The sequence below is a fragment of the Lactuca sativa genome, chromosome 6 (genome assembly GCF_002870075.4).
Source record: "Lactuca sativa cultivar Salinas chromosome 6, Lsat_Salinas_v11, whole genome shotgun sequence".
Lineage (NCBI taxonomy): Eukaryota > Viridiplantae > Streptophyta > Magnoliopsida > Asterales > Asteraceae > Lactuca > Lactuca sativa.
This window is the reverse complement of record NC_056628.2, coordinates 25,403,823-25,429,931: the sequence shown is the minus strand read 5'-3', so window position 1 is coordinate 25,429,931 and position 26,109 is coordinate 25,403,823.

The window sequence follows — 26,109 nt, the reverse complement described above, 5'->3', positions numbered from 1 at the left end:
CCAGGGGTAAGAGAGTCATTTTACCCTCAGTATTATTATTAGTATTTGTGAAGAGTTGAGAAACTCTTTGATCGTTTAGATCTTTTAACAGATTAATCACAAAAACGAAAACAGCAATATAAAGCACAAGAATGAATCAAAATATGTCGAATGATTCAGTAGATTCAAGCCTCAGTAGAGCTTGATAAAGAACTTCCGCTGTAGGGGCTATTAGGGTTACAAACAATAAAGATAATATCTTTGAAAAGATTGACTTCCAAAAACTACGTACAAAGATGCATGCAAGCACCTATAAATACAAAACCCTAGAAAGAACTCACGGATGGACAGGCCCAATCTGGAGACGAAATGGACTAAAGAGCGAGCCCATGACGCAACACCTTTCAGACCCTACAATCTCCCCCTTTGAATCAATTGGAGCGAGACTATTACTTTGGCTTGCTGGGTCCAACTGTAGGAACTTTCTTAGTGGTTTCAAACAGACGTGGGATGAGAGCAAGGATGGTCTGTCTGAAACGTATGTACCACTGGATCATGTCATCAAAATACTTCTTGTCATATGCTGAATTCTGCTTGCATTGATGAATGATTCCCAGAACATGTTCCAAGCATGCAGTAGTGTAAAGGTGTTTATCTGCCAAGGCGAACAGGCATTTTTGTCCTTCGTTCCTTGTAAACATGACAGAATTCCGCTTTGGGTCGATTCTCCCCATATGCATCATGTTTAAATCACTAGCAGAGCCAACAGGAGAGATAATAGACTTTTTCTTGAAGATACTAGCGATCTCCTGATCCATCTTGGCAACCTCCATGATGTAGCACACAAGCATCCTTTTGAAGTGATCAATGATTGGACCATACTCAGCTTTGTTGGTGAGGAGGATGTTATGCAAAATAATCCAATCATGTGGATTCAGGTTGGGAAGTGATATAGCGTGTTCGGTTTTAGCAGAACCCCTTAGTACTTTGAACCGAACGTTCGTGAAGTTCCCCTCACGAAACGGTTTGAGGACCCGAACATTGACGATCTTCTGAGCGCTCCATGTTTGATACTGAGGTTGAGCAGACTTCAGATAGAATTTGACAAGTTCCCTGTCAACTTTTGGATGAGGATGAGGGACATCAGCAACATTATCAAAATCATGGAAGATGAAGGCTTTTCAGGTCAGTGGCATATCGAACTGAGAGTCGACAGAATTGATTCGATCCAAGGAGATCACTGGTTCGAGCCACAGGATGCTGGGAGTTTTAATGGCTTCTTTTAAAATCTTCTCGAGAGTCCACGGAGGAAAAAGAGTTTTTCTACTCTCAAGAAGATCATGAGCCTCCTTCATTTTTCGTTCGTTCGCCTCAAACTCTCTGGCAACGCGAGCGCTCATGTCAACATCTTTATCCCGGCCTTGTTTCTTTAAGAGATCAGCGATGGTCTCTTTATCATCACCATCACTGTCTTCAGCAATCTTCTTTCCTTTGTATTTGACACCCGAACCTAAGGTTTCACCTGCTGGAGGAGGTTCGGTTGCTTTGGTTGCTGTGGAAGTGGGAGGCGGTTAAGACACATCTTCTCCCCCTTGTTTCGGATAGGCAACGAACTCAAGGAGCCCTTCAAGTTTGCTGAGTAGGGCATGGGCAGGAGCAAGCATCTCTGCGAGAGCGCGCCTTACTGAGTAATTCAGGATAGGATCATGTGCTTCGATGATGTTGGAAAGGGTGGCGTGGACATCCGAAACACATGATGAAATAACCTCATGCTCAGATCGAAGAGATGCAACTTCCTTCTCAGATTGGAAAAGATGAAGACTCTTGACCTTGAGAGCAGTGGTCTTGCGAGCAAGAGCATCCATCACTGAGTTCTCTGAAGCGAGATCTTCTTGCAGCTTAGTCAGGCGCTCCTCAACAGTCGCCTGAAATAATTTGTTGTCATCGTTGAGAGACTTACGAAGACTGGCAAATGACTGCAGTTCGGAGGCAACTAAAGTGGTCAGCGTGTTGACAAGAGATTCAAGCTTCTCTATATTGGATTCAGCAGTGCCCTGTAAAGACTGCAAAAGAGAATTAGCATCAACAAATAGTTTTTTGACTTTTTCGGTCGCTGCAGCACATGCCTTGGTAGAGGCGTCGATGGCGGCAGTGGCAGAGTTGATAGAGGCTTCATAAGCCTTGGTGAACGTATCAACTTGCCCCTAAATAACAACCTCTGAGATGGTAGATCGAGAGGAAGAAGAGGAGGAAGCAATGAGAGTATCAATTTTCTCATGAAGCTCCTTGAGATGTTTCTTGGTGACTGGAGCATCATCATCATCATCACTTTGGACTTGATACGGACTGTAGTAGACCGAGTCAAACATCATGTCCTCTCCTCCAAGAAAAGGCTCTTCATCTTCTGCAGAGTGAGCGGGAGATGAGGGCGAGGGTGGAGGCTCGGTTGTGGTAGTAGGTTCGGGTGCGGATGTATGTTCGGTAGTGGGAGAGGGTTCGGGTGCTGAAGTAGGAACCCCCGTATCAGATATGTTGGTTCGAACGTCATCGGTGGTTGTTGTGGTAGCTTCTGTGAAGATAGGAGGTAGTATAGGGATAGAGTTAGGTGGTATTTGAGTAGTGGAGGTTATAGGGGGAATGGAAATAGAGATGGAGATTGAAGGAGGAGAGATAGGTTTAGTGGAAATAGGTACCTCAGGGGTAGGCGAACGTGGAGGAGTGTTACCTCGAAGTGACTCTTTTGAGTCTGAACTCCCTTCCTCAGATTCACTGGAGGAGGAGGCAAGAATAAGCTTTCGCCTGGTTTGAGTCTTCCTCTTCTTTGGTGGAGGGGATTGAGCTGCCCTGGAAGGTTTGCGTTTCTTTGGAGAAGGACCTTTCGCCCCTTTAACAGCCTTCTTGTCTTTTCCCTTGTATTGTTTCTTTCCCCTGGGAGCAGGCCTATCAACGTCATGGATTGACTGAATCATTTCAAGAGTGAGTTCTCTGGGACCTGAGCGACGAAACTCCTTGTATGTTCTGATGATGCGACTGTCGCTTGGAACACACCCATACATTGACTCAGGGATTGAGCCAACGAACTGAAATTTGGAGGAATCAGACACTATGATCTTCGCAGTGTGGAAAGTTCCTATCAAAGAGAGTGGAGAATCAGCAACTATAGGGACATGATACTTGTCCATCACCCACTTTGTGACCAGCATCCAGAATCTGGCATAAGAGATCTCTGAATGGCGAGAAGTTGACGCTAGGCTCTAAATCAGCTGCTGCCATAAAACCAATCCATAATCGAGATTGATGTCGTGGTACAATCCATAGAGAATTGTCATAAACAGGCGGCTCGCCCCATTTGAACCTGCACTTCGTTCCGATAGCCCCTTGAACAACACAGTGAAGAAGCCATTCCACTGAGGAGGTAAGCAAGATTTCTTGAACTTTGTAACGGTGGTCAGAATTTCAGTGTAACCCATGTTGTAAAACATGGAGAACAACTGTCCCACGGGAATGGATTCAGGGTTAACCCTAGACTCATCGGGTGCAAACCCTAAAAGCGAACAAAATCGCTGTTTGGAGAAGGAGGACTTGTTATCAAGAATGTCGAAGAAGATTCGATCGACAGACTTGTCATAGTGGGCTGTGGAGAAGACTTGCGACAGACACTCCATTGGAACAGGTTCGACCTTGGTGAGTGCTGGAACCAGTGGCGAATACTTGAGACATTCCACGATTGGGAACATGAAAGCATCATAAACTTGTGGGGTGAGATCGATGATCAGGCTTTGTTGAGGACGGATGGGTAGAATGTGGGAGGTAGCATGAACTGAAGAGGAGTCCGCCATTGAAGAGAAGTTTTTGGGGAAGATGATGAACAGTAGGAGAAAGTAATCTTTTCTTGCTCTCTGAATATTTGGTGCAGTAAAGAGGTAAAGATTTGTCGAATTTACCTTTTATACCGTGATGAGAAGAGAGAGAAGAATATGTTCCCAAATCTTCAAAGAAAAAATGAAGCATTTCCTTAGGTGATTGACGCGTGACAGTTTAGAACCTCGATGATTATGCAGGAGAGAGAAAAACTGTCCCGTTTCACACGCCTTCCCATCAAGCGCCGTTTGAAATGTCAAAAACGATTCCGCTTCTCACGCCTACCCATCAGGCGCCGTTTGAAATAGTAAAACGATTAGACTTTCGGCTGAGTCAACAACTTATCCTTTTAGTATGAGCTGTCGTCATAGATCAAGAGAACCACGTGTAACATTGTTAACCACATCTTCGTTTAGAACATTAAATCCCATAGCTAAAAAGAGCTTATAAGTAACGAAACCAGATTTATGGAAAATCAAAAAGATGTTCGTGCATAGAGTGTCAAAGAAAAAGAAATAAAGCAACACATATGTGGGAAATTGTGATGTCAATAAAGACACGAAACAGTGGATCCCGGGCACGAATCTCTTCCTTCAAACCAAGAGAGACCTTAAAGTGTTTGTGTGGTTTCCCGTTGAATTACGATCAGACACTAATTAAGAAGTGTTGAAAGGCATCTTTTAATAAGGCTAATTTGGGAGGCTTTCGCTTCAGTTCATAATTCCTGATCTTGACATAAGAAAAAAATCGACTGAAGTACTTGTGAGACCAATGTGGTCTGTTGAACAAGTAGGTGGGAAGTATAGTTAAGTGACATGTTGAAAATACTTTGAGGTGAAATCTCAAAAAAAAAAAAAAAAAAAAAAACTGGATTCCAAGGGAAGAAATGTTATGGTATTTAACAATTTCATAGAAATCACACAAAAAGAAAAATTAGAGATTTCATGGTACAACCACTTGGGTAAATTCGTTAATTCATGAGTGAAAACTAGAGCAAATTTAATTGTTCACCGTCAATGCATAGTAGGTATTGAATTGTGGGTTTCACTTAGCACGCAGTGACACGAAGCTAAGATCATAAACACAGAAATTGTGTAACCATAAACCTCAGTGGTAATTTCTGAGAGTCTTAAGGATTACTTGTATGAAGCGAATATGATGGAGAAAAATATTTGAGATTGTGTAAAGAAACCAAAGTACCTCTGCTATAAAAGGAGTGACCAGGCAGAAAGCTTTTATCCCATATGAGAAGAGAGCAAGGTAGCTCATGATTAGAATAAATATGATAGCCTATTTGGGAAGACAAGGTTTGTATATACCAAGTCAGTAAGGCTTTATTCAGAATCAGTTGAGGCTTTGGACAACATACAACAGCATGCTTCTAGGGACACTTAGCTAGTAAAAAAGTGTGAGAATTATACCTGCCCCATCGATCATTCACAAACGATAAACACAAACAGAAGCAAAGATAAAAAAATATTTTTGGATTTTATTAAATTTTGATTCAAAGAAAAACAAAAATAAAACAACAAAAAAATTTTTGGAACCGAAAACGAAATAGACCGAACGCTCGGTTCATTTCGGTTTAAAAAAAACTTGAAATAATGAAAAGAAACTTTATAAATAAGTGTACAAAAAGATTACAACAAAAGAAACTACCTTTCAGAGATAAGCGAAGACAAGTGCAATAGGACCGAACCCGAGCGTTCGGTTCATTTCGGCATCCATGTGAACCGAACCCGAACGTTCAGTTCATTTCACTTCCAACTTTCAGTTTTGAGAAGGTGTTTTTGGTACTGACTCTGATTCGATCATACCGAGTCCTTGTAGAATTTGATTAAAACTTGCTTCAGGAAGGGCTTTGGTGAAGATGTCAGCCAGTTGATCAGTAGTTCGAACAAAATGAATCCCTACGTTTCCGTCTTCCACATGATCCTTGATGAAGTGATACCTCAATGCAATATGTTTGGTTTTGGAATGTTGCACTGGGTTATGACAGATCCTATTTGCACTTTCTGAGTCACAATATAGTGGGATCTTTTTCATATTGAGTCCATAATCCCGGAGTTGGCTTTGGATCCAAATCACTTGAGATGTGAAAGAAGCGGCTGCAATGTACTCTGCTTCAGCTGTTGACAGAGAAACACATGTTTGTTTCTTAGATTGCCAGCTCACCAGCTTCCCGTCGAGGAATTGACATCCTCCTATAGTGCTTTTCCTGTCTAAGCCACATCCTCCAAGGTCTGCATCTGAGTAGGCTTGAACAAAGAAACCTGAGTTTTAGGGATACCAGAGACTGAGAGAGGTAGTTCGCTTCAAATACCGGAGTATATTTTTCACTGCCAGCATGTGTGGTTCACGAGGATTTGCTTGAAACCTGGCACAATAACACACAGAAAACATTATATCAGGCCTGCTAGCTGTGAGGTACATCAGGGAACCAATCATTTGGCGGTATAGCGTTATGTCAACTGTCGGTTTTTCCAAGGATGGTGTGAGCTTGGTACCGAACGCCATAGGGACTTTGACCTTTGAATCTCCCATCATGCCGAATTTAGCGAGAAGAGTCTTGGTATATGCTTCCTGGTTAATAAAGATGCCTTCGGGTCCCTGTCTAATATTTAAACCAAGGAAAAAGTTAATTGGACCCATTGAGCTCATTTCAAATTTTGTCTCCATCAACTTTCTGAATTTAGCTATTAAGCTAGGATTCGTTGAGCCAAAGATGATATCATTGACATAGATCTGAACTATCATAAGGTGGTTACCTTCCTTCTTACGAAAGAAGGTTGGGTCAACCGAACCTTGTTTGAATTTAGACATCTTTAAAAACTTAGTTAGTGTTCCATACCATGCCCTGGGTGCTTGTTTCAGACCATAAACTGCCTTATCTAGGATGTAGCAGTAATTTGGATGCTTTTCATTCACGAAACCAGGAGGTTGCTCCACGTAAACCGTTTCTTCAAGTTCCCCATTCAGAAAAGCGCACTTCACATCCATTTGGTAGACCTCGAAGTTGTTGTGTGCATCATAGGCAAGAAATATTCGAACATATTCCAGCCTTGCTACCGGAGCAAATGTTTCTTCGTAATCAATTCCTTCTTCCTGGCAGTATCCTTTTACCACAAGACGAGCCTTATTTCGAATCACATTATCCCCCTTATCCATTTTGTTTCTGAATACCCATTTGAGACCAACAACTGAGGCATCTTTCGGTGTTGGGATGAGTCGCCAGACCTTATTTTTTTCAAACTCATTGAGTTCGTCTTGCATTGCTTGAACCCAATCAAAATGATCGAGAGCAATATTGACTGTCTTTGGCTCAATTTTGGACACAAAAGAATTAAATATGCAGAACTCTGCTTTGGAGAATAGGGAAGTTTGCTTTGCCTTCACTTGAGATCGGGTTAGGACCTTTCAGATACATTACCCACTATCTGAGATACAGGATGATCTCTGGTCCATTTGGTGAGTGGATGATAGTTTGGATCATAGGAAGGATTCAATTCAGCATTGACTATTTCTTACAACTCTGATTGAATATCATCATCATAGAACATATCTGAATTCTCCCCCTCGACAGATGATGAATCATTTGGATCTTCAGGTTGATTTGAACCTTCGGGTGCTATTGATCTTTCGGGTGTAGCCGGGCTTTCGGGTGCTACAGGACTTTCGGGTGTAGCCGGGCTTTCGGGAGTTATGATGATTGGATTCTCCTCCTGAATATGTGAGTCCTGTTGATTTGAATAGAATTGATTCTCCCCCTCAATCGAAGTGCCGCTCTGAGGAGGTTCGTTTCGAAATGGTTCTCCTTCTCCCATTTGTTTGGTTGCATCTTCGATAATCTGCTTCAGATGATCGATTCCGTTGTCTGCTGCATTGGCTTCCGAGAGAGTCGCTTTCTCAGGTTCATCAAATAAGTCTACGAATTGGTCAAATAAATTAGCAATGGATGCTGTGACTTGACCTGATTGAGAGAAAATCTATCCAATTGGTTCTTTGGTAGACTTTAGCTTCTTGACGTAATTGTCATCGAATGTCACATAATAGTTTTCTTTAATTCTTCTAGAACGTTTATTTAAAACCCTATATGACTTTGAAGTAAGAGAATATCCCAGAAAGATTCCTTCGTCAGCTTTAACATCAAACTTGTTGCGATGTTCTTTGGAGTTGAAGATAAAGCACCTTGAACCGAACACATGGAAGAATTTTACATTCGGCTTCCTGTTGTTGATGATCTCATAAGGAGTGAGAGAGAAACGCTTGTTGAGATAAGACCTATTCTGCGTAAAACATGCTGCAGCAATAGCATCAGCCCAGAAATATAAGGGAAGAGAAGCAAAAATTAGCATAGTTCGGGCTGCCTCACACAAGGATCGGTTTCGCCTTTCGACAATACCATTTTGTTGAGGTGTATAAGGGGCTGAGAAATTATGACCGATTCCTTTTTCTACCAAGAAGTCTTCAAATTATTTGTTCTTGAATTCCAGTCCATTGTCGCTCCTAATGTTTCGAACGACTTTTCTTAGTTGTACTTCGACCTGCTTGATAAACATCTTCAGCTTAGGAGTGGCCTCAGATTTGTTCTTTAGAAGGAAAACCCATGTAAAGCGTGAGAAATCATCAACAATAACAAGAATATACTTGCTACCGCCAATGCTCTCGATTGATGAAGGACCACATAAGTCGATGTGAAGCAACTCAAGTAGTTCAACAACTTTTGTGTTTATAATTGATGGGTGACTTTGACGACTCTGTTTCCCCATTTCGCATGCAGCGCACAAGTGTTCACGATCAAATATGAGCAATGGAAGACCCCGAACATGACCGTCAGTGACAAGCTTGTTGACGTCTTTGAAGTTGAGATGTGAAAGCTTTCGGTGCCACAACCAACTTTCGTCTGAATGAGCTTTGGACAAAAGACATATGGTTGGATTCCCTTTGATTGGTCTGAGATTTAGAGGGAACATTTCACCTTTTCGATCTGACTTGAGAATTACTTTGTAGGTTTTCTTCTCTGTTATTTCTGAACCTTCGTCGTCGAACGAGACTTTGAGACCTGTACCTCCAACCAGTTGAGATACACTGATGAGATTATGCTGCAACCCTTCTACATACGCCACCTTTCTTATTATGAAGTCTCCATTGGTTATCATCCCATAACCCTTTATTGTTCCATAGGAGTTGTTACCGAACTTCACATTACCACCATTTTGAAGTGATCGAAACTCCCTTAGCTCTTCCTTCCTTCCTGTCATGTGACGTGAGCAGCCACTGTCTATGTACCATTCTTCGTCGAACTGCTCGTCACTGATAACCTACAAAAAACAAGCAGATTTAGGAACCCAAAGTTTCTTGGGTCCACGTGAGCCTTTCACAGAAACAGGAATAGTAAGAGAAACATCAACTAGGTATGTTTGTTTTTATTAGAGTTGTTTCATCTTTTCTTTTAATAGTAAACACTTTGATTTTATTAGAATTAGTTGCAGGTGTTTTGGATTCAGATTCTGGTGTTTTGACTTTTGCCTGCTTTCGGTCTTCCTTAGCTGAGGAAATATTCCCTTTTCCTTTCAAATCCTTTGACGATCTTGAATTTGGTGTAATAACAGAATTGGGCTTAGAATAAGATTTAGAACGAGAAGAATCAGAGGAAAAGAAATTAGAATGAGAATCTTTCCTGACTTGAGGTTCGAAATGACCCTTTCGGTTGTGGTCATCTGAGGGACCGAACCTGGACCTTCGGCAGCCGTTTGATGATGAACCGAAGCTGGATCTTCTGGTGTTATTGGTTGGTGGCCCAAAACTGGGTCTTTTATTGTAGAAGCTTGATGGGCTGAAATCTAGCCTTTTTTTGTTGTGTTTTGGCGAACCGAAACTAGCTTTTCGGTTATTGTTGCGTTCGGGACCGAACCTATCCTTTCGGTTCTGTTCTTCCTTTGGCCCGAAAGTCTTCTTCTGGTCATTTTGAATTGGAGACTCAAAATTCCTTTGACTCTTGTTTCCTTCTCCTTTTGACTTAGAAATTTTGTTAGAGTGAGTGTTGTGAGGATTTTGGGAGCGCCAAAACTGCTTTCGTTCTGAGAGATTTTTCTTGTATCTCAGGTTTCTCTGCTGCTTTTGATTTTTCACTTGTTTCGGTTGTCTGTGGATGTTAGCCTTTTGTTTCAGCTTCTTAGTAACTGGTTCACTCTTCATAGATGAGGTTTCGCTTGTGGAGGTGACTTCTTCTATAGGAGTTTCTTTTGTGCCACTGGTACTTGGTACGTCAAAATTGGTTGGCTTATTCAGCGGTTTGGGCACATATCTACCTTTGGCCTTCCAGGATGTATGTTCCGACAGACCAAACGTTTCGTCTGCATTGTCTATAGCTGCTGACCAGAAAAACTCATCACAGCCATCTGCATTATCTTCGTTCACTATGGCAGTGAGTTCGGCTGTTTGATGTTCGGTTACTCCTGTGACCTTATACACCTGATTGGGAGTAGTTCTAACCTTCTGAAACACAACAACCTTTTCTTTAAGGAATGGGGACTTAGTTTTGGACAATCGAGCGAATTCCATAGAATTTTCAAAAATCAGGTTTTTGTGGTTTTCGGGTTCGCTCCTGACGAACTCAGAACAGTTAACTTCGTCCTCTACAGAAATTTCACTCATATCATCATCCTCATTAGGTTCAGATGCGTTTTCAACATCAATTTTGTTTTCTGAACTTAAATTGGTACTCAATGAGTCGAATTTTTATATGGTTTCGGTCCTGAGTTTCAACTTATCATTTTCATCCAAAAGATTTTTAAGCATGTCCTTATGGTCCTTGGACTTTATAAAGGATATGATTTTGTCCAGACCATACATGTAAGTGGGATTGACATCATCAGAAGATAGAACACTTTCACAGTTGTATGCTTCGGCATCAATTTCATCCTCCTTAAACTCAAGGAAGGGTAAAATCATGCGATGTATCTTTTGTCCTATTTCACAATTTAGATGTAGTTGAGTAATGTTAGCATAAAGCCTTTTGGCGATCAAACAAAAAACATTCCTTTGTTTTAACAATTTAAGATTGTCTCTTTGCAAATAAATGTTTTCATCCCTAGACTTAATCAGCTCCAACTCTTTCTGCTCAATCCACATCCTTCGCTCCTCACTCTTGGATGACACCCTGCTTATTTGGTCAGTCAGATTAGAATTCGTGACCCGTGCTTGAGTTAAACAACTATCTAGATTTGAAATTCTTGAATTCAAGTTATTTAATTCCTTTTCATATGATTTTTGTGGAATTTTAAATGAAACAAAAACAGATTGTACCTTCTTGATCATCTCATCAAGTTCACTGATCTGCACACTAAGAGGTTTTGTTGTAAAGCATAAGTCCTCTCGCTCCTTGGCCTCTTCATTTCCACCATCAGTGTTGTATCCCCTCATATGAGATACATCGGTCACCATCAGACATCTTCCATCGGTTTCACCACTTTTTGCAACATAAGCCTTTCCATGAGAAGGCTTTCTCACTTCATCGTCTTCTGAGTCGGTCGACCACACCTGTACGCCACCGAACTCATCATCATCTACCGAACCCTGCACAATAAGAGCATTCATAGAGGGATTAGTAGCAGCTTTCTTCCTTTTGATCTCTTCCAGTCTTTTCATAAGACTTGCTTCTTCATCTTTCTCTTCATCCTTTTCTGCCATCTTCTTCAGCATGCAATCCTTTGCGTAGTGATTCTTTCCCCCACAGTGGAAGCAACTGACACCAGAGTCAGCTTCACCCTTCGCTTCCTTTTTTGATTCCTCAACCTTTAGTTCATATTTCACTCTTTTGGAACTATAGCTTCCCTGCAATTATGATTTTTGTTTGAAGGAAACTTTTTCTTGATAAACCTTCTAGGATTTGACACCATCATAGCATAGTCTTCGGCTGTCAGATCGTGATCTCCCAGATTTAGATCCTCTTCGTCCTCTTCTACACTTTTACCCTTGGACAGAAGCGCCAGAGACCCCAGATTTGAAACCACGCTTTTCTCTTGCAGCACTATCTTTTCTTGGGATTTCAGAATCCCCACCAGTTTCACCAGTGAGTACAATTTGAACTGCTCGTGTGCTTTAACCGTTGACACAACCGCTCTCCATTCGGATCTTAGACCATTCAGAAAAGTGACTTTCTGTTCGATGAGCTTCCTTTCAATATCATGTTTGATCATCTTGCTGAGTAGATGATTGAAGCGATCAAATGTCTGCGTAACTGACTCATCAGGATTTTGCTTGAACTCTCCAAATTCAGACAGAAGTAAAGTCTGAATTGAGTGCTCCAGATCTTCATCTGTGGAATACAGCTCTCGCAACCGATCCCAGATTCCTTTAGCTGTACTGCAAGAACTCACCAATCTAAATGTGTCAGATTGAAGGGCGAATCGAATTAGTCTCAATGCCTTGATGTTGCACTGAAACTTCTCCTTTTCATCCTGAGCAACATCTTTCACATCTTTCAACAAATCATTATACTCCTTTTGAGTTTTAATAATTCTGGATGTTCCTGAATGAGCAAATGGTCCAGACACAATAGCTTCCCATATCAGATACCCATTATCTTCAGAACCAATGACGTAGTCTCCAAAGTGATGCGCCCAAACCTCGTAATCTTGAGTGTAGAGAATTGGAATCTTGGCTGTAGATCCTATACTGTTTGAGATGCTGATAGGGTTGGATTGAGAATCATCCATGCTTGATCGATTAACCTGTTATAAGATCAGACTTGTAATATGTAAAATTAGGGCAAGATGAATAATTAAAGAGTTACGTCATTTATGGAGTGACGGCTCAATAAATATCAATAAATGCGGAATAAACCCTAATCACTTCTTTCACAGAAGAAATGTGTATGAATTACACAGTCTCCTGCTCTGATACCAATTGAAGAGTTGAGAAACTCTTTGATCGTTTAGATCTTTTAACATATTAATCACAAAAACGAAAACAACAATATAAAGCACAAGAATGAATCAAAATATGTCGAATGATTCAATGGATTCAAGCCTCAGCAGAGGTCAATAAAGAACTTCCGCTGTAGAGGCTATTAGGGTTACAAACGATAAAGATAATATCTTTGAAAAGATTGACTTCCAAAAACTACGTACAAAGATGCATGCAAGCACCTATAAATACAAAACCCTAGAAAGGACTCACGGATGGACAGGCCCAATCTGGAGACAAAATGGACTAAAGAGCGAGGCCATGACGCAACACCTTTCAGACCCTACAATTTGATTGATGGTGCTCATGGATATTGTCGCTGGGGTGAAACCGGAGCTGCAGCTGACAGATTCCGGAGCAGTCCTTTCAGTAGCTAGGCTACGAGGTGAGTTTCCTTCCAGTAGGAACGGGTCTAAGGCCACAATGCCGGCCCGTTTAGTTAACAGTAGTTTCCGGACTTTGGTCCGATGCAGTAGTTAGTATGTTTGATGTCTTCGTGACTCAGATAGGATTATGTGTTATGTGTCCCGAGCTTCGGTCCGATGCAGTATGCAGTACATGTGTTTATGATGATGTGTGTATGCTAAGTGATATGTGTTTATGCTATGCTATGATCAGTTAGTTCCGGACTTCAGTCCGATGTAGTCAGTTTCGGACTTCGGTCCGATGCAGCTAGTTCCGGACACCGGTCTAATGTAGGGGACAAGGTCCCATTCAGTTCCGAACTATGGTCCGATGCAGTTTCCGGGCTCTGGTCCGATGCAGTGGGCAAGGCCCAGTACGTGCTTATATGTTATTTTATGGTATGAGGTAGTTTGGGGGAGCTCACTAAGCTTCGTGCTTACAGTTTCAGTTTTGGTTTCAGGTAATTCCGCTAGTAAAGGGAAGAGCTCGGGATGATGACATCGCACACACCACAGCTTCAGTCTTTATCCTGGGAGTTTGTTTTGATTCATAGTTTGATTTGATACAGATGTTTCACGACATTTTATTATGAGTTGTGATATTTGACGTATGGTTTTTATGATATGACGATCAGTATATGATTTTTATTATTATTATTAAAACAAAAAAAATTTGGGTCGTATTTTAGGATATTACAAGTTGGTATCAGAGCCTTGGTTTGAGGGATTCGGGCACACTCTTGGGTGTGTCTGAACTCAAACTAAGGAAGTGGTAAAAGGTTTTTAAAAAGAAAAGAGTTCTAGAAAAATGAAGAGAATTTTTTTAGAAAGAAAAGAACTTTGAAAAGAGAAAAGGGGTGTGGTGCATGCAACCAGCCGAGCTCAAGTAAGTACTCCCAAATTACCCATACAAGTTTATGTTATGAGTTATCAGTTTCAGTATTCAGTAGAACAGCATGCTAGGATAGGACTAAGGTCTAAGAGGATGCCATATGTGCCAACTATATGTGCTTCAGCTTTATGAAAATTTCATACTAGTTGAGTGGGCAGCAATAGGATAGCCTATTTAGGTTATGCCTGATATCATGAGTTTAGCATTGTATGCTAGTATAGGCCCTTATTATGAGGATAGAGTTGCTTGAGTAGTTTCCTGTGTCTGAATGCTGCTTGCTTTGTGCTTTTTGGGGCTCTGAGTGATGGGAGTGAGCCATTAGGTGAATACGTCACGTCATATGTGAACAGGGTTGAATAATCTTAGAGTGCTAGACTTGGCCCTATTGCGCAGCTCCGGTATGAGTCTGACCGTGGTAGGGACGGGTCTTTACTCAAAGGATTATCCGAGCCTTGCCACATATGATGGTATTTAGGTAATGGCTAATTGGCATTACAAGGAGGCTTTCAGCAGCCGAGGACTGGTTTGGGTGGCGTCAGAACTTCCCTAGGGCAAGCCTAGGAAGGTGGCATTAGAGATCAGTAGTTGTAAAGTGACTTGGTGGAGTCAAGGCAGTTCTTGAGGAAAGTACGGATAGATGTGGAAGGTAGTATGGGTCCGTACTACTGAAAGCAGAGGATCCATACTCAATTCAAGAAAGCTGAGATGAGACCAAGAAACTTGTGATAGTAGTGATCCCTCGAGATATATATTTATGGTCCTAAAATTTATTTTGATGTGTTTTCAGAATGGTGGTATTGCGTCCTCGACCAGCAGTCGGCAGTACAGGTGCCGAAAGGGGATCAGGATCAGACCCGGAGGCCGGGCAGATGGATGAGCAGACCAGGGAGTTTCTCTCTTCAGAGATTACTCGCACCATACTTGAGCAGACTCCTGTGATCTTTGGTTCGATTAAGGAGGGTATCTTGGAATTGATGGATGAGAGATTGAGTACTTTCCGTGCTGAGGTAGCAGCCATGATGGGGTCGCACACGCTTACCTTCAGGGAGTTCCATGCCTGTGGAGCTCCAGATTACCACAGAGCGCGGGACCCCATTGCGAGTACCAGATGGTTGGCAGATGTGGCCAACGCATTCCGCACGAGCAGATGTCCTGATGGGGACAAGGTTGGATTGGCGTCCTGTCTTCTGAAGGATAGGGCACGAGATTAGTGGGAGGAGGTTGGTCATGCCATTGGGGATGACGCGGCTTTGGATGCCATGACCTGGATAGACTTTTCTACCAGGTTCAGAGCAGAGTTCGCACCGATTATTGAGGTGCAGCAGTTAGCACGTGAGTTCTAGGAGTTGACTCAGACTACAGAGACGGTGGCGGAAATTACCGCAAAGTTCAGAGAGAGGGCACTTCTCGTTCCTCAGTACGCAGCTGATGAGGAAATGAAGAAAGCCCGTTATCATGAGATGTTGCAGAGTGATATCCGCCAGTTCGTGAGCCGGTCCAGCTGTAAGACGTTGGATGACATGATTGCTAGGGCTCGAGAGAGAGAGAGAGAGATTGACCTTGAGATGGAGAGAAAGAGGAAGTCGGAGGCGGCTCCAGGTTCAGGGAATTTGGGCAAAAAGCCCAAGGGTTCAGATCATAGAGCTAGGAGTCAGTAGAGCCACGCTCGGTGTGGCAAGTGTGGGAGATTGCACGACGGGGGGTGCAAGGCAGGGAGTGCCGGCTGCTACAAGTGCGGCCGGACAGGGCATATGAGCAGAGATTGTACAGCCACTACTACCACCGTTGCGGCATCAGATCTGATTTGCTTCCAGTGCAATCATAGGGGACATAAAAAGTCCCAGTGTTTGAGTTTAGCGGCAGCGGGGAAGGTGTCAGCACCTGCTCCTGCTACCTTGAGGATTTCAGATGGCCGTCAGGGTCGAGTCGAGATGCCGGTGACGAAGAGTAGGGCTTTTCAGCTGACAGCAGAGGACGCACGAGCGACTCCTGATGTGGTGGCGGGTATGTATTTTTCCTTATCTCAGTATTTATTTCTTTATTGTTTCTTATGGTTACATGTTTTGTATAGGGTCATTCTCGGTGAACGGCATCTCAACTACAGTATTGTTTGATTTGGGAGCTACCCGATCATTCGTCTCTCTTGCACTTAGCAAGAGGTTTAGAAAAGCTCCAGGGGAGCTATATTGTCCACTTGAGGTTGAGATAGCAGCTGATAGGACCTCTAGGGTTGCAAGGGTGCACAGAGGGTGTTCTCTGCAGTTATTCGATGAGCAGTTTCCGGTAGACTTGGTCCCTATTCCCTTGCGAGGGTATAAGGTCATAGTAGGCTTGGATTGGTTGAGCCCCAATGGGGCGGTGATAGATTGTGAGCTACCGTTGGTGAGGGTTCGCACTCCTAGTGGGGGAGAGTTAGTGATTCAGGGAGAGAAGCCACAGCGCGGGCTAGTTTTGTGTTCAGCAGCAAGGGCAAGACGCTACTTTCAACAGGGTTGCGTCGGCTATATTGCCTATGTTTCAGATTCCTAGGAGAAGGGCAAGATGACAGTTGATGATGTTCCGGTAGTGCGAGACTACTCGGATGTATTTCCGGAGGAATTGCCAGGGGTACCTCCTGAGAGACAGGTTGAGTTCGGGATTGATCTCATCCCTGTTGAGGCACCGATAGCCAAGGCACCGTATCGGTTGGCTCCCCCAGAGATGCAGGAGTTGTCCACGCAGCTGCAAGAGCTGCTGGACAAGGGATTTATCAGGCCAAGCAGTTCGCCCTGGGGTGCACCGATTTTATTTGTGAAGAAAAAGGACGGGTCGCACCGTATGTGTATAGATTACCGGGAGCTAAATAAGGTAACGATGAAGAACCGTTAGCCACTTCCGATGATAGATGATTTGTTTGATCAGCTTCAGGGAGCATCTTGGTTTTCCAAGATTGATTTACGCTCCGGGCATCACCAGATGCGAGTCAGAGGCGAGGATGTGCAGAAGACTGCCTTCAAGACCAGGTAAGGTCATTATGAGTTTGTGGTGATGTCATTTGGGCTCACCAATGCTTTGGCCGCATTCATGGACCTCATGAACCGCGTGTGCAGGCCGATGCTGGATCGGTCTGTGATAGTATTCATAGACGATATCTTGGTGTATTCCAAGACTCAGGAGCAACATGAGGAGCACCTGAGAGAGGTGCTAGAGGTTTTGAGGAGGGAGAGACTTTTCGTGAAGTTCTCCAAGTGTGAGTTTTGGTTGCGCGAGGTGCAGTTCCTTGGTCACCTCGTCAACTAGAAGGGTATTTTGGTAGATCCGGCCAAGATTGAGGCCGTGATGCAGTAGGAGGTCCCGAAGTCTCCATCTGAGATTCGGAGTTTCCTAGGATTGGCAGGGTATTATAGGAGATTCATCCAGGATTTCTCCAAGATAGCAGTACCGCTCACCCGACTGACCAAGAAGTCGGTAGCATTTCGTTGGGGGCCTGAGCAACTGGTAGCATTTGAGACCCTCAGGCAGAGATTGTGCGAGGCACCGATTCTTACCATGCCAGAGGGAGTAGAGGATTTCGTAGTCTACTGTGATGCCTCGATCACGGGTATGGGAGTAGTTTTGATGCAGCGAGGCCGTGTGATAGCTTATGCCTCGAGACAGTTGAAGCCTCGCGAGGCTAATTATCCTACGCATGATTTAGAGTTGGGGGCAGTAGTGTTTGACCTCAAGATTTGGAGGCATTACCTTTATGGGGTCCGTTGTACCATTTACACGGATCACAAGAGCTTGAGGTACCTCATGGTTCAGCCGAATCTAAACATGAGGTAGAGGCGATGGTTAGACGTGTTGAAGGATTACGACTGTGAGATCCTTTATCACCCAGGGAAGGCCAACGTAGTGGCCGTCGCCTTGAGCCGCAAGGCAGTAGCAGCCCCGATCAGAGACATTTGTTTGAGGATGACGGTGATTACTCCATTATTGGAGCAAATTAAGGAGGCACAGGTAGAGGGTCTCAAGGAGGAGAGACAGAAGTGTGAGAGGATCGTGGGCCAAGTAGCTTCTTTTGACTATGATAGTAGAGGATTGTTGACCCTGTTGGAATAGTGTCTAAAGCTACAACTATATTAGGCAAGTATTTGACATGGTTGTGCATGGTCCTTTTGGGTTGCCTTCACCATAGCAACATGACAGGATGATTTATTATGAGAGAAGAAATATTATTAATATATTATGAGAATAATATAAGGAATAATAATATTATTATTTGATTAATATAAGTCATAAATTAATTAGGAATTAATTTGGTGACTTAAAGAGATTAATTGAATAAAGAGGCATAAACTGTCAATTGTATGATAGTTGTACTTTGGGCTATAATCCCTTATGGATAAGGGGTGGACGATTTCTAAGGCTTAGGATAGGCTTAGAATTCGTCCAAGGCTTATCAATTAGGATATTGGATTGCTTAGGGCCTAAGTTATCCAATTAAGGTTTTAAGGGTGAAACCCTAGGAGCCTTACAAGTATAAATAGACCCTAAGGGTTAAGGAAATCGGCACCTATGCTTTAGAAGAAACCCTGGCCAATTCTTGATCCCCTCTCCTCTCTCTCAAATCATCCTCTTGCTAGTTGGTGTTTGTAAGCCATTAGAGGAGTGACAATTGTGACTCTAAAGCTCCAAGGACAAGAAGATCAAGCAAGTGATTCAAGGTAATCATCTAATTCTGATTTCTTATTGTTATTATACTCTATTAGCCATTAGAAGTCTTGTATTCAATGTATGTTCAATTAGAGAAACCTAGATCCAAGCATTAGGGTTTGCATGTGCACATAGGAATGTTCATATGGCTAAAACCCATCAGTGGTATTAGAGCCTAGATTGGTTTCTATTGAATGGATGCATTGGTTGCTTGTTTGATGCTTGCAAAATTCGAATTTTGTGTTTCTGCCTGGTGAACTCGTCGAGTCCCATAGTGGACTCGGCAAGTAGGCTCGACTAAGTGAGTCCATTGTGGTACTCGGCGAGTCCAAGCGTCAGAAAGAGCTAATTTCGGGATTTCTTGCTATTTATCTTTTAGATGCTTGTCTTAATCATATTAGGTCAATATAAATCCGATTTTATGATATATATGAGTATATTCTTGACCTAATTGAAGATATTTATCAATTAATAAAATATTTATTTTCTTATGTGATAATTGATTAATTATTTTTATTATTTTAATTTAATTGGTAAATTGTTTTGAAAGAAATTATTAAATAAATCAAATATGGATAATTATGTGATTAAATGTTAATTTAGATTATTTGTTATTTGATCCTCTATGTTTTGAAAAGTTTAAAACTTGCCCTCAAGTTTTGAAATTTATGTTTTGTGATTAAAAGTTTAATTTAGACAATTTAAATTTCAAACCCTAGAATTTTACAAGTTTAAAATTCAACCCTATACTAATATAATATTACAAGATTAATATATATATATATATATATATATATATATATATATATATATATATATATAATTAAAATGCTAGTTTCACCGTTAGTAGGCCTCATTCACGAAGTTGGTCTATAAGGTGGGTATAAGGTTGTTGCCTATAAAATGACGCTTAATGGGTGTACACTCACACCCACCGCTTGCTTGATCGGTGGAGGGTCGTTAGCCGGACGGGTAGGATAGGGCAACCTCATCTCCTCATTAAAAGTATAATATGAAAAACAAAGTAACTACATGTTTTTCAAATTCCCAATCCTAGTTACTTTAGGAAAAGTGAATTGATGCAATCCCATGAAATTACACTTTGCACCCTTGCTAAGAAGTTAGTGGAGCGTGTGTGGTTTACCGGCACACTAATTGGTTCTAAGAAAACGTGGCAAAGGGTGATTCATTGTTTATCATAGTTCGATGGAGCGTGTGTGGTTTACCGGCACATCGAATAGGTGATCGTTATAATGAAGGCTCCATGTGAATTTGCATGGTAATTCACACCCACTTTGTGATCCTCGGTATCCCAGTCACAAACGAGAGGGGCATATCGAGATTTAAACATGCCATTGAAAAGTTTCAATGAATCTCATCCAAACCTAGGAATTCTCAATACACTTAGAACTTAAAGTTATGTTTTCATGGTGGAGAATTAGTGAATCGTCATTCACTTACCTTCAAATTGTTTTCATGTTAGATTACGGCATCCCTTTTCTAATATGTAAATATTGTTGTTGGATCCTAGCCCTAATTTTCTTATTGGGTGATTATTAGGGATTCAAATTCTAATCTATCTTTGTCCTTTCTATTTGTAGATGTCGAACGCAAACAACGCTGCTGCTAGCTCGTTCACATTGATGAGCCTTTGCCAAAAGGTGACTTTCGATGGAACGAACTTTAGCGAATGGATAAGATACATTCGCACAATTGCTCGCTACGAGGACAATGAGTATGTTCTCGATGAGAAGCTCGAGAAAATCAACCCAGAAATCGCTACTCCGGCTGAAATGACTGCTTTTGAGACTCATGAACGTGATGCAACAAAGGTTCATTGCATCATGATAGCCACAATGAACGTCGAATTCCAAAAGTCCTATGAGGACATGTATCCGTACGAAATGCACCAAGACTTGTTGGAGAGATACCACCAAAACGCGAGGCAGGAGCGTTACGAGATTTTCACCAACATGATCTCCGCCAAAATGGGTCATGGAGAATCTCTAACCATGCACCATCAAAAGATGCAAAGGTATGTCGATCGTCTTCGCATGTTGAATGTTGACTTTGGGGTAGACTTGGCGATCGACATGGTGCTTCACTCTTTGCCTCCGTGTTACAATCAATTTAGGATGACCTACCATATGAACAAAGAAGTGGTCACCCTATGTAAGCTCCAAGGTCTCCTTAGGGTTTCTAAAAGCAACCTCAAGGACAAGTCTATTGCACCCACTCCCAATCCACCCGGTGCTCCTGTTTTGGCCATTGGGCAAGGAAGAGGCAAGAAGAGGAAGGCTCCGTCTAAGAGCCACCGCAAGGGAAAGTCCCGAGATGGTTCCTCTTCTAGTGGGACCAAAGTTGATCCCGCTAAGCCTAACCCTAACCCAAAGGAGGAAGAGTGCCACCACTGCCACAAAATAGGGCATTGGAAGAAAAGCTGCCCAGACTACCTACAAGCCATTAGGGAAGGAAGGATCAAGCCGTCTTTCGCAGGTATATACACAATTAAATCTAATGATTCATCTCATGCTATTTCTTGGGTCCTTGATACCGGTTGTGGTTACCACATTTGTTCTGAATTGCAGGTACTAAGAAGAAATAGGGATGTGGAGCATGGAAGAATAAATTTAATCATGGGGAACAGAAGATCGTCGCCTGTGACCAAGATTGGAGTGTATTCTTTAGTGCTTAGGAATGGTTTATGTTTAGATTTGAACAATTGTTGCTATTCGCCAGAAATGGCAAAAAACATCATTTCATTTCATGGTTTGTTTAGACAAGGATTTAGATTTTCTTTTAATAATGAGGATGGTTCTATTTGTGCTTATCTTAATGGTGTCTTATATTTTGAAGCAATACCATGTAATGGGATTTATGAAACTGTTATGATTGTAGATAACTTAAGAAATGATGTTTTATGCATGGATTCTTCCAATGGTATGGATAGAGCATCCATGTAGCATTGTCGTCTTGGACATGTCAACAAGAAGTGCAAAGCCCAACTCCAAAAGGATGGAGTGTTGGAGTCATTCGACCTTAGGGAAGATGACACATGCGAGTCTTGTTTGCTTGGAAACATGACTAAGTCGCCCTTCACTAGTCATGTGAAAGGGGTGAGGGTCTATTGGACCTTATACATACTGATGTATGTGGACCGTTTAGATCAACCACGAAGGATGGGAACCGCTTCTATGTGACTTTTACCGATGACTATAGTAGATATGGGTATATCTACTTAATCAAGCAAAAGTCAGAAACGTTTGAAAAGTTCAAAGAGTTCAAGAATGAAGTGAATAATCAATTGGTCAGGAAAATCAAGATGCTTCGATTCGATCGAGGAGGAGAGTACCTAAGTTTTGAATTCCACGACTATCTCAAGGAGTGTGGAATAGTTTCATAATTGACGCCACCTAGGACACCGCAGTTGAATGGTGTGGCAGAAAGGCGTAATCGAACCTTGTTAGACATGGTCCGCTCTATGATGAGTCAGCTTCACTACCTATCTCATTCTAGGGGTATGCCTTAGAGACTGCCGCCCATATCCTTAACCGAGTCCCTACTAAGAAGGTTGCCAAAACACCTCACGAGATGTGGACAGGGAAAGCTCCCTCGTTAGCACATATCAAGGTTTGGGATTGCGAGGCTTTCATAAGACGAGATACTCACGACAAGCTCGAACCTCGTAGTGAGCAATGTATTTTCATTGGCTACCCGCAGAAATCCTTTGGATATCTCTTCTATAGACCGAAGGACAATGTTGTCTTTGTTGCGAGGAGAGGAGTTTTCCGAGAGCGAGAACTCATAAGTCAAGGAGACAGTGGGAGGCAAATCGAGCTTGAAGAGATTCAAGAGTCGATAGATGAAGGAACCTCTACCGCTGGCACTCAACCCGAGGAGGAAACTCCGGTTGAACCTATTGACAAGTCCTTACCTCTTAGACGTTCCGAAAGAGCTATAGTTCAACCCCAATTTTATGGTTTTCATATTACTACCGAAGGGGACACATATATTAGTGATGGTACACTAAGAAATCTAGATGAACCTAATAGCTATAAGGAAGTCATGGCAGGCCCGGAGTCTGCAAAATGGAAAGAGGCAATGGACAGCGAGATCCAGTCCATGTATGACAACCAAGTTTAGAATTTGGTTGATAATGTGCCCGGACGTAAGACCATTGGGTGCAAATGGATCTTCAAGAAGATGACCGACGTGGATGGAAACGTACACACATATAAGGCGCGATTGGTTGCGAAGGGATTTACTCAAACTCCCGGAGTTGACTATGATGAGACCTTCTCAACAGTTGCGAAGATAAAATCTATTAGAGTGATGCTAGCGATTGCCACATTTCATGATTATGAGATTTGGCAAATGGATGTCAAAACGGCTTTCCTTAATGGGAAGTTGGTTGAGGATGTTTACATGGCTCAGCCAGAGGGTTTTGTCGATCCGAAGCATCCAAATAGAGTGTGTAAGCTTGAGAAGTCCATTTATGGACTTAAGCAAGCATCTCGTAGATGGAATCTTTGCTTCGATGAGAAAGTCAAAGAGTTTGGATTTGTACAAAGCAAAGATGAATCATGTGTATATGTCAAAGCCAGTGGGAGTATAGTAAGCTTCCTCGTTTTGTATGTCGACAACATACTACTCATAGGAAACGACATCCCGACTCTGCAAGAGGTTAAATCCTGGCTCAGGAAGTGCTTCGCTATGAAGGACCTCGGAGAGGCTTCATATATTCTGGGAATAAGGATAGTGAGAGAACGAAGTAAGAGACTAATAGGACTTAGTCAGAACACTTACTTAGATAAGGTACTAAAACGTTTTAGTATGGAAAACTCGAAGAAGGGAGAATTACCGATACAAAGTAATGCCAAGTTGAGTAAGACTCAAAGTCTGAGTACCGAAGCCGAAATAGCAGAAATGAGCCGAGTTCCATACGCTTCCGCAGTTGGCTCAATCATGTATGCTATGACTTGTACTCTCCCTGATGTAGCCTTTGCTTTGAGCATGGTTAGCAGATATCAAGGGAACCCTGGAAGAGCGCATTGGATTGCAGTCAAGAATATCCTTAAGTACCTTCGGAGGACGAAGGCATGGTTCTTAGTCCTCGGAGGGAGTGATGACTTGAAGATGCGAGGGTATAGTGACGCCAGCTTTCAGACCGACAGGGACAACTACCGTTCGCAGTCGGGCTGTGTCTTTACCCTGAATGGAGGAGCAGTAACTTGGAAAAGTTCCAAGCAGGAAACCGTAGCTGATTCAACGTGTGAATCAGAGTACATTGCAGCGATCGAAGCGTCGAAGGAGGCAATATGGTTGAAGAACTTCATCGGTGATCTTAGAGTTGTCCCTGCCATAAAGGAGCCCATGGAGATTTTCTGTGATAATGAAGGAGCGGTTGCCTTGACCAAGGAACCGAGGGATCATGGTAGATCTCGACATATCGACATAAAATATCACTTTATAAGACATCGTGTAGAAGAAGGACAACTTGTGGTGAAGAGGATATCATCAGAAGATAACCCAGCAGATCCGCTTACGAAGGGACTGAGTAGGCTTAAGCACTTGCAGCATGCTAGGAGTATTGGGCTGAAGGATGATATTAGTATAGATTAGATAGTAATAGAACCATGTAATAGATAAATGTAATTAACATTTGATGATTAAATAAAATAGTATTATTTATGAGTAATGTTACTTACTTATGTTAATTGTTTAACTATTGTTTCACTTTGCATGTTTTGACTTCCAGAATAATTGAGTTTATTAAGAATAATCGAATTATTCATATTGTTCACAATCGTTCATATGTTGGAAGTAGGTATGAATGAAGATTGTCATGAATTGGTGTGTAGATTGTCTAAATGGTATTAAACATAGCAAAAGTTTGCTTCAACGTTCATGAGTGCTTATGAACTAGTTTTGAGCATTGGAACAAACCTGTGCTAGCTGGAATCACCTTATGGAATGTGATAAAAAGGGTGATCGTAAGACGATAATATCATATAGTCTTAAAACCTAGATATATGGTTTGTTATTTGTTAATTGGTTGTTCATTGATAATGCGAAACCGCATCAGTTACTTGATGTTATAAAACGCATTGTTGTGTACAGTTGATTAATGAATGAGTAAATGCATATAAGTCGAAGTTTATTTGTTACTTTTATCCTAAGAGGGTAAAAGCGATATCTCGGCCGCTCGATGATTTGATTTGACTTATGTGCCGGGCCCGATCAGAACTGAATTGATGTGTTCGATTAAGTTCTATGTCAAATGAATCTGAAATCGAGAAACCAAATGCTAGACAAATTGGTTCCATAGAATTGTCAGCATGATATCTACACAGAGGACTGTACGATCCCTTATCTGAAGGACAAGATTGATTAGATCAGAGTTTGACAGTGTCTTTGAGAGCCACGATTGCTAATCGGATTATACTTGTGTATATAGTTACTAGACTTATCCAAGTGGGAGACTGTTGGAATAGTGTCTAAGGCTGCAACTATATTAGGCAAGTATTTGACCCGGTTGTGCATGGTCCTTTTAGGTTGCCTTCACCATAGCAACTTGATAGGATGATTTATTATGAGAGAATAAATATTATTAATATATTATGAGAATAATATAAGGAATAATATTATTATTATTTGATTAATATAAATCATAAATTAATTAGGAATTAATTTGGTGACTTAAAGAGATTAATTGAATAAAGGGGCATAAACTGTCAATTGTATGATAGTTGTACTTTGGGCTATAATCCCTTATGGATAAGGGGTGGATGGTTTCTAAGGTTTAGGATAGGCTTAGAATTCGTCCAAGGCTTATCAATTAGGATATTGGATTGCTTAGGGCCTAAGTTATCCAATTAGGGTTTTAAGGGTGAAACCCTAGGAGCCTTACAAGTATAAATAGACCCTAAGGGTTAAGGAAATCGGCACCTATGCTTTAGAAGAAACCCTGGCCGATTCTTGATCCCCTCTCCTCTCTCTCAAATCATCCTCTTGCTAGTTGGTGTTTGTAAGCCATGAGAGGAGTGACAATTGTGACTCTAAAGCTCCAAGGACAAGAAGATCAAGCAAGTGATTCAAGGTAATCATCTAATTCTGATTTCTTATTGTTATTATACTCTATTAGCCATTAGAAGTCTTGGATTCAATGTATGTTCAATTAGAGAAACCTAGATCCAAGAATTAGGGTTTGCATGTGCACATAGGAATGTTCATATGGCTAAAACCCATCAGACCCATCACGGGAGAGTTTGGGTGCCATACTGGGGCGGGGTACGGCAAGTGTTGATGGATGAGGCCCATAAGTCTCGA